This window comes from Fistularia commersonii, chromosome 7 (assembly GCF_037954325.1).
Source record: "Fistularia commersonii isolate RoL2024-O1a breed Wild chromosome 7, RoL_Fcom_v1.0, whole genome shotgun sequence".
Classification (NCBI taxonomy): Eukaryota; Metazoa; Chordata; class Actinopteri; order Syngnathiformes; family Fistulariidae; genus Fistularia; species Fistularia commersonii.
The window spans coordinates 6,352,344-6,364,722 of record NC_141290.1 but is presented as its reverse complement, the minus strand read 5'-3'; the positions used below and the strand labels follow the sequence as shown (position 1 = coordinate 6,364,722).

General features: G+C 51.5%; 1 protein-coding gene across 2 annotated transcripts in view; it reads left to right on the top strand.

The window, feature by feature from the left end:
- The window catches only part of kcnq1.2 (potassium voltage-gated channel, KQT-like subfamily, member 1.2), a 79,198-nt gene that overhangs the window by 58,815 nt on the left and 8,004 nt on the right, over positions 1–12,379 (top strand). The gene's annotated exons all lie outside the window — the stretch shown is intronic.

Genomic DNA, 12,379 nt, shown 5'->3' with positions numbered 1-12,379 from the left:
GACACTGACATGGAGCCGCTTTAGCTGGATTGCTCTCCTCCCCTTTATCCCCCCGACCCTCCATTATCCGCCCCCCAAACACACACACACACACTCACACACTCACACACACACATACTTCACTGCTCCCATCCAAGAAGAGAAGAGCTTCAATCACTCCCGTTTCTCCACTCGTTTGATAATGAGGGAGGAGCGGAGTTGATTGTTGACTTAGACTACTGTGGGAATGCAGGTGCTATACGTGTGTGTGTGTGTGTGTGTGTGTGCGTGCGTGTGTGCGAGCGTGTGCACACTGATACTGCAGCCACACCCTGCGCTTTCCGGGCAGCCTGCGTGCCGTCCGTCACGCCAGCCATTGATCGCTGTGACAGCACGATGTGACAGATGGCCGCCAACACGCCTCTTAGCTCTCACGCAACTGGGGTGTTAGCCGAAGCTAATCATTTTCCTTTTTGTGTTTGTTTGCGACCAGCAAGCGAGTTAATCTGGCGGCTTCTAGCATTCAGCTGATGTTGCAGTCCCAAGATTTGCACCGCGTAAAAGTGTTTTTGTGTGACTTCCAATGAGGAAGAGGTGCCTCTCACACTACGCTCGCCGCTAGCGGATGTCATGTTTGCAACCCTTTGAGTGTCTTCTTTCGGAAGTCCAGAAATAGAGTGGAACGTTACGCCGCGGGACGGAAATACAGACGAAATCTAGACAAGTGGCGAAAAGGGTACGAGTTTATTGACACCCCACCTCTGTTTAAGGGAGTGTCTTTATTTGCCCACTTCTTTTTTCTCCATTCCTGCAAAGGTTTTGCCCCTCCACCCCCCTTTCCCTGACTGCTGAGGGTAACCACCACTTGTGTTACACTGCATTACATCTCATCAACAATATGTCCAGGCAGAAACAAAAACAACCTACTCTCTCTCTCTTTCTCTCTCCACCCCCAACTCTCCTGCTAAATCACAAAACTAGTGGGCCAAAAACAGTGAATTGCCTCGAAACCCAATATGGACTCCACCCTTGAGATTACACGGTCAACCCAGCCAGCCTGCACTTGAATAACAGCCTTACTGTCCCTTACTGGGTGCGTGTGTGTGGGTGTGTGCGCGCGTGCGCAAGCATCTCCGCGTACCTTACCGTCTCCAAGAATAAGCTCCAAAGTCTGTTTGTGTGCGAATGCATCTCAATTGTGGATTTTCCCTCCTTAGGCAAGTTATTGTGTACCAGACGTGTGTTTTGTTTTATATATATATATATATATATATATATATGCGTGTGTGTGTGTGTGTGTGTTTGTGTGTGTGTGTGTTTATCATCAGGATTTCACTTGTGTCACACAGCAAAAGCAACCACAAGTTGAAATCGGACTAAATAAGATTTCAATTCTATTTTCATTTAGCATAGCAGTGGCGTGCTAGCATGTAGCACCATGTACACAAACTCTAGTGAGTCCACTAATCTAACAGTGAAATAGGAATCGTTCTCTGGACAAGAACACACCGGTATGCTTCGACATCAGCTTTAGCCTCATGATGTCGGTCGTTTTCGGAGGTCATTCGCAAATTAACTTCAGGACGATTGCAAAGTTAGCTTCTTGCGGCAGTGATAGATAAATGAGAAAATTGCCGGCACCTAAAGGAAATTGCTGGGGAATTTTACAACTGAATCGGGACCAATTAAAGATTCATCGGATTTTGCAAGGCTTTTAATTGGACCGTAGCTCATCGAGCGAGGGGAGGGAGACGTGCTTTTCCTTCAGCAGATATCCCATATCTATCACAACAACAGTTAGCTTAAATTGCAGATGGTCTTAGCCTTTAACACTAGAACTGCCAACGGGTTATTAACACAAGCCAGAATCAAGAAATAGCTATTTCTATGTAAATAGCGCTAGCGGGTAAAATGTACCCAAATGGAGAAAACAGTTTGCTTTCGGATTGAAGCGTCATCTGTTGCTATGGCAACATTTTAATCACTGTGACGGAGCCGCTCCATAAATAACGAAGTACGTCGCGATGCTGAGAGAAGAAGGCGCAGGGATGGAAGTCAGGCTAATTCACGCCACTTGGAGCTTCACTTCCAGCCTTCCATTCAAGATCATCACAACAGATACGACGGTTAGCTAACGTCCGGGCTAATGTGACGGCAAATGTTTCACAGCTGGAGCTGAGTTAGCAATACGTACAAAGTGTATGAATACCACATATCTTGGGTACATACATTGTACCCTGATGGGGGTTTGAGGTCTGCAGTGAAACCTGGCGGTACTAGAGATACGCCAGGCCCTGTTTTTGTCTCCCGAACGTGAAAAAGTTTTCTTTTTTGATCATGTTGAGAGGAGTGTCTCCCTCATTTGCATCGCTAGCTTGTTTGCTCGGACAACAAGGGGGGGCGTCTTATGCTCTGGGCTTCCGGCTGGTATCGAGCTGAAACACGATGAGCGGGAGGGCGGCGGCGGGGCCTTGGGTGGGGCCGGGGGGGATGTTTGGATTTGGGGTTTGTGTGATTTTACTTGCCGTCGTCCTTTGGGAGTCGGATCCAATCAGGGTGCAGCCATGAAGGCTCCTCTAATGCTACGTCTGCAACTCTGCAGGGCCTGACTCTGGGCAGAGGGACGATTGTTTCCAGCACTGGTGGAGATAATGAGGGGGTGGTGGTCATCATGACACACACACACACACACACACACACACACACACACACACACACACACACACACACACACACACACACTCTGACCTGTATGGGAAATTCATATACACATCCACTTCTCTCTCCCCCTCTACACCTACTAGTAACTATCTAGCTAGCTACTTAGCTAGCTAGCTGGCTAGCTAGATAGCTAGAAAGAATGAGATGATATATAGTGCATATATATGTGTGTACTTGGTGTGTTTATATATAAATGTAGACACACATATCCACAGAATGAGATAGATATTATATCTAAAAAAATTAGACATATTTCTACAGTATGGGATTGCTACGTATAAGTTGCTAAGAATAAATTGACAAATTTGAAATATGTATGAATGATATACATGACGTGAAGGAGATGATAGATCACATATCATTATTATGTGATTATTATATGGAATATTTGTTTATAACGAATACATCCCAAACATTTGTCTAGAGCAGCCGCCCAGTTCTGATAATCCTGCCTGTTCTCGCCAATAGCGGCAACCGCTGTTAGGCGGCGGCGGGAAAAAAGGACGGGTTTAACCCTGGAAAATAAAAGCCTTATTGAGACAAGGTCCAGAGAAAAAAAGGGAAATGTTCTGGAAAAAAAATGGCGTTGTCATTAGGACTTGTGTTTTCCTTTAAACGCTCCCCAAATACGAAGGGTATAATTCATGCTATTGACCTTCAAATGATAGTTTTGGTTAAAAGATGAGAGGGCTTTCAATCAAGTCTTCCCAAGGAAAAGTTAGTTGTTGATTTTTTTTTTTTAAATTGTATTTTTTTTGTGTTATTTGTATTGGCACTATTACTGTATTACTGTAAATGGGTTATTACTCAACTGGGTAATGTAATAAACATTGGAATAGGCAGTTATGCAAAGAGTGACTAGCCTTAGATCTGATATAGATAAATATGCATGTGTAGTTTGTCTGAGTCATCCACATATGCGTCATTTGCCAAACTCCTCCAGCAGCAATCAGCCAAACCCTGCCACGGCTTCATCTGGTACCGGCTGACATACCTGAAGTAACCTGTCGAGCGCCGCCGTGGAGCTGAAACGAAAGGGATGAAAGAATGATCACCAGCAATCCGGAGAAACTGGTCCGTCTTGCAGCTGAGCGGGTCGTTTTATCGAGCCAGGAAGGAGGGAAGTCACTCAAATCAAGGACAACTCATCCTCAGAATTCAAGAATAAGCTTCAAAACTGCCTTTTTGAAAAAGCTTATTGTTAGCGTTAGCTTAGCTCCTATCTCTGCCATAGGCTTACACCGCTGAGGGATATCCCATGTTGCACCTCTCTATACAGGATAGTATTCTCACACTGAGCAGGTTCCAAGACGCTGAGGTTTGATCTACCTCAGCGTCTTGCAGGCGCCCACCGTTGTTCTTAGTTTTACGAATATTGCAGCTGTTAGCATGTAATTGTTAGCGTTACTGGTAATAGTAGTGATAGATCACTTGTGTCTGTGCCTCCCAACCCTTGTTCCCCCTGGTTTTTAGCGGTCAAGGCAGAAGGAGCTGGGATCTGGCAGCGATTTCCTAACCGCTGTTTCCAAGCGCGCTCGCTCCTGGGGAATGCCGGGGTTTCTGTAGATCATCTTAAGGAGTCTGGTTGGACCTGCTCCGCATGGAAAGGGTCATAGGACAACTGGGTGAGGGTTTGGAGCCGTATGGATACAATCTGACTAGACTTGACTGGAAATAAGACCTTGTTTTTTCCTTCTGGGAAAACAGAGCCTCTGTCCTGTCTCTGGCCTCCGGTGGCCCAGAGGCTTTGGAAGTGACACAGCAGGACATCCGTTGTGTTTTCGCACTCGTTATTCATTGACCGGCGCCTGGTGTCTCAACCGGTTGTTGTTTTCTTTCTTGCGGTCCACAAAGCGCAAAGTGGCGGCCCTGAGGCGCCCGAGGCGTTGCGTTCACTGGACTTCCTGCCGTGGTCATCGGAGGAACGGGACATACCAAATGGGAGGCTTTGCTAGTAGCTGTGAAGACTCTGGTTACTCCTGACAAACAGCAGATGCCGCATTGGGTTGTCCCATCGACCCATCCGTTGCCGTGGTAGCCCCCACGCCATCATCCCCGGGAGGCATTTGCATTCAGCCTGTCGTACGTCAGGTCTATATTTGCATTCTGTTTGTCGTGTTTGTCATACACTCCATGTATGTTTGCATACCGCCGCTTATACGCTTTGCATATCAATGGGTACTTTTTTGTGCATGCCAGTCGCTCCCAAGAAGGTACCAAGCGGTGCTGGGCAAGATGTTTCCATTCACTTCCCTCGGTAGGAGGGTCTCCTACCGCTTATGAATACCCCCTTTTTGTTAAGACTCATTTTCAGGGAGTTTAGCTCATTCATAGCTGGTAGCAGGTTAGCCCGCTCATAGCATGATGCTGGGAGAAACCTGGGAGAAGTGGGATAGCTGAGGGTGTGCTAACAAACGCCGCTAGCCGTTAACCATTCTGTCACCTGTTGATCATTGATCTCCAGGAAGGATTGCTCGCGTCTGGAGAAACGGCGCCCGTGGTGGGTCACGCCTGACCTGACGCAAACCTTTGTCCGCCGGAGGGCACGTCGGTTGGTACGCGGTTACGTCAGCGGGCAGGCGGCTCCGGGCGCGCGCTTATTTGTTTTAGCCGCTTAGTCGTTGCAAAACCGGCCTGTAAATCCACTGTTGTTTCCAAGTGTGTGTGTGTGTGTGTGTGTGTGTGTGTGTGTGACTCACAAGTCCCGTGGGCTTCTTTCTGGTTACTCACCAGCCTACCATCCCCCAACCCCGAGAAAAATCTTTGTTTTGATTGATGGCAGCCTTATTTTTATGCCCTTGCACTAAATTATGCCCCGCGCTGACGGTAATGAGTGTGCATCACTTCAGGCGAAGCCTTGGAGGTTTTCCCACAGCCTCTGCTGTGTGTCTGTGTGTGTGTGTGTGTGTGTGTATGTGTGTGTGTGCGTGCTTATTTTTCCCTTTCTTTCTTTCTTTTTTTCAAACTGTGGTTTGTCCCCCCGAAGCAATTTGCGGTGCAAAAAAACAAAGAGGGGGCTGTTGTTCTCTCACAATCAATGGACAGTGATTAGAATTCCTTTGACCGATTCCGAGAGTGAGCGAGATAACGAGGGCGGGCAGGAAGTGAAGTTTTAGTCCGTGCGCTTCGGACGCCCGTTATTTCCACGCCTGAATAGGTATCTGTGTTATTCGTGTGGATGGGGGTCGGGCGTGGGCGGCGGGCGGAGGCGCGGTGAGACAGGAAACGGACGGGATCCGTGTTTCCCGGGCGCCGACCTGCAGCGACGGACTGCGGTCGGCCCGTTTTGTCGTCACGGAGACGACGCCGTGTTATCTCCGACATCGAAGGTGTGACTTCAATGCACGTCAAGGTCAGCAGAAGGAAAAGCGTCGGGTAGTCGGATGGTTAGTCAGCTCGGGCCCAACCAGAGGAATCCCTGTTTTTATCTCCTCTCAAACATGTGGAGGTGTTTTGCGTGAATCTGAAAGCGCTTGGCTGTCCCGGGCGAGGGTTAGCCGCCCGCCGCTAATCTCTCCAAGGTCCGTTATCAGGGGGACGCTGGAAAAACCTGCCGCAGACCCGAAGCCCCGTCCCGAGGCAGCTGGGAGGCAGCCCGCCCCCGTCCCCTCCACGTATCGCATTCCCTCCGGTCCGTCCATCACTGGCGCGAGGCCCCCGCTTAGCGGCAGAGGAGGTCCTCAGGGGTCGGCCCATAATGGACTTAAATGCGGCTCATTATCCCGATAAGGCGGCCGGCCCGCGGCCCGCCGGGCCCGGCAGGTAGACGGGGCTCGACACGTCGCCGCCGCCGCTGACAGATCCAGCTCCGGCAGCACGCCGCCGCCGGGTAGCGGTAACCGGATGCCGCGGGCTCATATCTCCACTCCTGGACCGCCGCTTTGTGAATGACGGCGGTGATCCTCTACCCCCCCGGCCCCCCCGGACGCTTTGCAGTTAATAATTCATGCAATTAATTCACATTAATTGCACCTGGAGACCATCTGTTGTCCGCGGTGTAATTACATATTTATGAGCACCTGGCCAGGGTTCAGGGCAGGAGGAGATTCAATAAACAAGAAAAATCCTGAGGGATCGAACGCTGGGGAAGATAGAAAACCAATCAGAATTCGCCGTTGCCCCAAAACCCTTCATGGGGGGGTTTGTGTCTGCTGGTACTCAGATAGAAAGTGATTCTTGCAAAGGCTAAACCAGCAGCAGCAGCTGCTCACTGGGAGGCAGAGAGAACACACACTGCCCTGACATCCATCCATTCATCCATTCATCCCTCCCTCCCTCCGTCCGTCCGTCCCTCCTTCATCCATCCATTCGTCTATCCATCCATCTATCCATCCATCCATCCATCCATCCATCCATCCATCCATCTATCCGTCCATCCGTCCGTCCCTCCATTCATCCATCCATCCATCCATCCATCCATCCATGCATCCATGCATCCATCCATCCATCCATCCATCCATCCATCCATCCGTCCATGCATCCATCCCTCTCTCCCTCCCTCCCTCTCTTCCTCATCCATCCATGCGTCTGTCCTTCCATCTATCCATGCATCCATGCATCCATCCGTCCATCCTTCCGTCCGTCTGTCGGTCCGTCCGTCCCTCCCTCCCTCCATCCATCCATCCATCCATCCATCCATCCATCCCTCTAGCTGTCCATCCATCCATCCATCCATCCATCCGTCCGTCCCTCCCTCCCTCCATCCATCCATCCATCCATCCATCCATCCATCCATCCCTCTAGCCGTCCATCCATCCATCCATGCATCCATCCATCCATCCGTCCGTCCCTCCCTCCCTCCCTCCATCTATCCATCCATCCATTTGTCTGTCCATCCATCCATCCATCCATCCATCAACTCAGCCATCCATCTTTCCATCTTCCTGGTGAATCCCCAGGCGTTCCCACAGTCCCTCCAGTGTGTCCTGGGTCTTCTCCCTGGTGGGACCTCCTGCCCAGATGGAGCTGTGGAAGCCTGAGGAGCAGCTCTGGATGAGTGATGTTCTTTGTGTCGGGTTAAACACCACGTCTCCTCTGCCGCTGTCACTGTCTGACATGTCGAGCAGTGATGTTTTGGGCTGCGGCTGCAAATCCTCTTCCGGCCAGATGTCGGCCGTACACAAATCAGCCTCTGCCTACGCAACCGCCTCTCATCTTGCCGCACTGCAACAAGTGTGTGTGTGTGTATGTTTCCTCCAGGTTAGGGCCGGTGACACAAGTAGGCAAATTTTTTTAGCGCCACTGATCCCGAAGGTGGATCCCGACCGGTGTGTGTGGGGCGAACGGACGCTCGCGGACGGGCAGACAACGCCGCCGCTGTTCCACCACCTCCCTGAAGTGGCTCGTTGTTCACCTCCGGCGGGGGGAGTCGGGGTGGAGTGGGGGGGGGGGGGGGCAGAAATGCGAGAAAGGGTGAGAGTTGACCTTTCGGGTGAGGCTGAAACGAGCTCTGTAAGTGAGGGGGTGGGTAGTTTGAGTCTAAGTGGCTGATTCATTTCCCCGGAGACCCCCCGACCCCCCCGGCGCACACATACACTTTCCTGGTCCGGCGTCCAGGTGCCGGGCCTCCGTAGAGATGGCGGCGACCCCCCCCCCCCCCCCCCTCGTCGGGGTCAAAGGTCGCGGCAGGATCCACCCACTGTCTGTCTGTGTGTGCTTTAGCCCGGGGGACCACAGGCCGAGCCCTCGGGAAATATGGCCGCCGGCGGGCCCTCGCTGACCCCTCGTCATTTTTCCGTCTCCGAGCGGCAGGGTGGTGGAGGTGTGTGTGTGTGTGTGTGTGTGTGTGTGTGTGTGTGTGTGTACTGGCCCGAAGCAGATGTGGCGGGATTTAACACCAGCCTGAATAACCGGGGTGGTCGCTAGCGGTGTGATTGATGCAAGCCCGTCGTCCCGGTAACACTTTTTGTCTTTTTCTTATTTTTTTTAAAGCTGTTGGTCTCCGGATAAAATAAACATGAAAGAAAAAAAAAAACGTCCAGTGTATAACACTTGTGTTACATAGTTAAAGGCGCCAAAATATCCCACGGCTCGGAAACACGGCGGGCGGATTCCCCCGACGCTAAATCAAAAATGGATCCGCTGAGTGATGGCGGTCTAGTCAGACGTGTGTTTGTGTGTGTGTGTGTGTGTGTGTGTGTGTCTGGAAGCTGTGCAGACACCACACTGATGAGCAGGAAGACGACAACAAACACACAGGCAGCATCTGCAGACTGCGTAATTACAGAGCAAGCACACACAAGAATTGTTAGGACGCACACACTCACACACACACACACACATACAGACAGGAGGTGGCGGCTGTGTGTGTGTGTGTGTGTGTGTGTGTGTGTGTGTGTGTGTGTGTGTGTGTGAAGAATAAAGAGACTTTACTAACTCCCCCACCCCCATCCCACCCCAGCATTCAGACACAGAAACCCAGAAGATACTGTTCCCAAAGATGGTGAGTGACAGGGAGGGCGAGGGGGCGGGGCTTGGGGGACGCCAAAGTGGCACCTCGTAAAGGAAGAGACAGCGTGTCTTCACTACTTCCTGCCGCCTGGCAGCTGAAGCCGAGAGGAAGACACTCGTCTCCCTCTGCCTCCTTTTAATTACGTCCAATTACAAGGCCGGCACGCCAGGATTCATTACACGGCGTCCGTGAAGCCCCGCCCCCCGGAGCCTTGAGTGTGTTGCGAGGGCCCGGACACGTATTATAGTGGTTTAGCGTAGCGAAATCGCCGCGGCCCCGGCTCTGAGAGGCCTCCGCGGTTCTCTTTTGTGGTTCTAATGAGAACTGAAAGCATGAAAATGCAGAAGAAGGAAGCCCCCCCCCCCCCCCCCCCCAACCAGCCACCGCCGCCGCCGCCGCCGCCCGCTCACAGCGAGCTAGCTCTGGAGACAATGCGCCTCGGCATGTGTGGTTTCCTCAAACTATGATATGTCTTCATCATAATTGGGGGCGATGAAGGACAGCGGCACACACCCATGGCGGCAGAGATGGCACCCAACTGGAGGGGTTACCCTCCTATGTTTAGCTAACCGCTACGCTAATCGTAGTGGGTAAGAGGGCGGCGCTAAATGAAACGGCCTCTCGGCGCCATCTCTCCCCCCCGCCACTGATCTGCGTCACGGCGTCCAGAACGCTGCCCTTCGTACCTCCAAATATCTTGGACTTGGCGAGCGATGTGCCCGTGTACCTTCGCGGAGTGCAACGACAGTATTCCGACACCTCCTCGGCATGAGGTTCGGGGGAACCGGATTGGCTCGGAGGTCACGTGGCGTCCGCATCGGGAGGTCGGTGACCTTTCAGCCGCCTCGCAGGGGCTTCACGTCATCCATCAGCATTGACGTAGAGATTTCCCTCGTTGTCGCATCTTTAACCACAAAAGAGCAAACAATGAGGAAGTGACCCAAAAGCCGCGTCCGGTGTGTCAGCAGCTTCTCCACCTTCTGCTTCTTGTTTTGTTTTGTTTAGAAGTGTGTCCATTCCTCACACACACACACACACACACACACATACATTCCTCAGACTGAGCTCATCTCATGAGCATCTTATCATCCATCTTGCGAGCGCTGATTGTTATGACTGGAGTTGTTTTGAATCTCATAGCACTGAACTAGAACATCCTCATGTAGCCTCTTTACCGAGCCGTTCAAGGATCATCTTCATCTCAGAAGGAATCCATGATGGGTTTCGCCATCACCCTTCTGATCTCGTTAGCCATCGGTGGCTTCCGATTGGACGGTTGGGGGTTCAATTTCCTGGCTCCTCCTGTCAGGTCAGGAGGGCTCAACAGCCAGTGGCTGTACTTCCTTAGGAGGCTGAGGAGGTTTGGCATGTCGCCTTAGATCCTTAGCAACTTCTACAGCTGCAGTGTTGAGAGCATCCTGACTAGCTGCATCACAATACCTGCAGCGATGGGTAAAGACTGCAGAGAGGATCACCAGAACCCCACCGCCTTCTCTGCAGAGCATCCACAGGAGAGGTGCCTCCATTGCCAAGGACTACGCCCACTCCCAACATGGACTGTTCACACTCCTACCCTCCGGAGGTACGGGAGTGTGAAATGTAGAACGACACGATTAAAGAACTCGTTTTACCCGACTGCCATCAGACACTTAAACATCTGACACTCATTCTTCTCTTTGCACATGAAAAGTCTACCGCCACGTAATTTGCATTCATCCTTGCACCTGTAATTTGTGAGTTGCACACCAAGCCGCACTCAACGTCTTATCATCACTGTTGCAATATTCACATTCATATCTATAATTATATGTGTAATAATGTTTACACTCTTCTACCAGCACATATCCCGACGCACTGCGGAAAGCAAAGTGGGAATTTCACTGTGCAGGGAAACATGTTTCTACACCATACAAGTGACAATAAACACTTTGACTCTTTGGGCAGGTCATCGAGCCCCCGCCTGCTCCTGAAAGGCTTTCAAATTCATCTGCGTGCAGATGGCGACATTTTGAAAACATTTTCCGTGCTAGCAAGACCCTTGGAAAACAGGGGGAACGCTGTAGTACATGTGCCAGGCCAGTAGTCGGCAGTGGGAATTTTGTGGACTAAGACACTTCCTGCCTCTGTGCCATTGTTGTTCAGGGCTACCCACCCATGCATACCTAGAGACACTTCCTGTTCAATCAAGTGAGCCGCACGAGCAGGACTCTGGAGTCGGCCATTGTTGTTATGGCCTACCCACCCGCGCGCGCGCCAAGAGACACTTCCTGCTCAATCGGGTAAGGAGCATTAGTAGTATTCTGGAATCGGTCGATGTTGTTATTGTCCGACCACCCGAACGTGCCAAGAGACACTTCCTGCTCAATCGAGCGAGGAGCATACTCCAGTGCCGGTCTACACTACCGGTACACTACTGTAGGAGACACCTGAAACACTGTAGCACACATAGTTGGTGCTGGGATTTTAACAGACGCATGAATAGAGAGACTACCTATCAGCGTAATATCAAATATGGGCACTACAGGAGTGTAAACATCAACAATAGCGAGAAGACAAGTATGGTCCATGAGGTGGAGTTATTGCTTCCAGTGACCTTGAGCTACAGGGAGGCGGAGTAGACCCGCATAGCTGAAAAAGAAATGGGCTCAGCTGACTGAGACGCACGAGCAGAACTCTGGAGTCGGCCATAGTTGTTATTGGTCTACCCCTAAGTCTATCCCATGCTAGGAGACTCCTCCTGTTCTACAGTGAGGAGCAAGAGTAGTACCGTGGCCAACGGGCAGGTCGGAGGCGACGCCAGCTTCACCGGTATGACTAAGGAGTAACGCCGGAGTGCCCAAAACAGGTTGTTCATCTTATGACCTTTAGGATACTTCACAAACTGCATTGCTTCCTGCACGCACACACACACACGCACACACACATACGCTAGCCTGGAGGGGAAGTTGATGGTGTTACTTGGTCCACGCCACCTGACAGGCTCTGATGGAGGGCGAGGAGCAACGGGCGCCACCTCTTCCTCTTAAACCCTGTAACTCCATCTAGGGTCATGAGCTGTGGGAGAGGGAGGCACGTGCCCCCCTCCCCCTCCCAACCCCCCCCCCCCCCTCCAGGCCGCCATTGTTGCTCTTGGACGTTGCGCCGGCGCTGGACGGCTATTGAGCCGGACCAAGTGTCAGGTTCTCGGGGGGGGGGGGGGGGGGCTCCCGAGATGAGACGATGAGATTT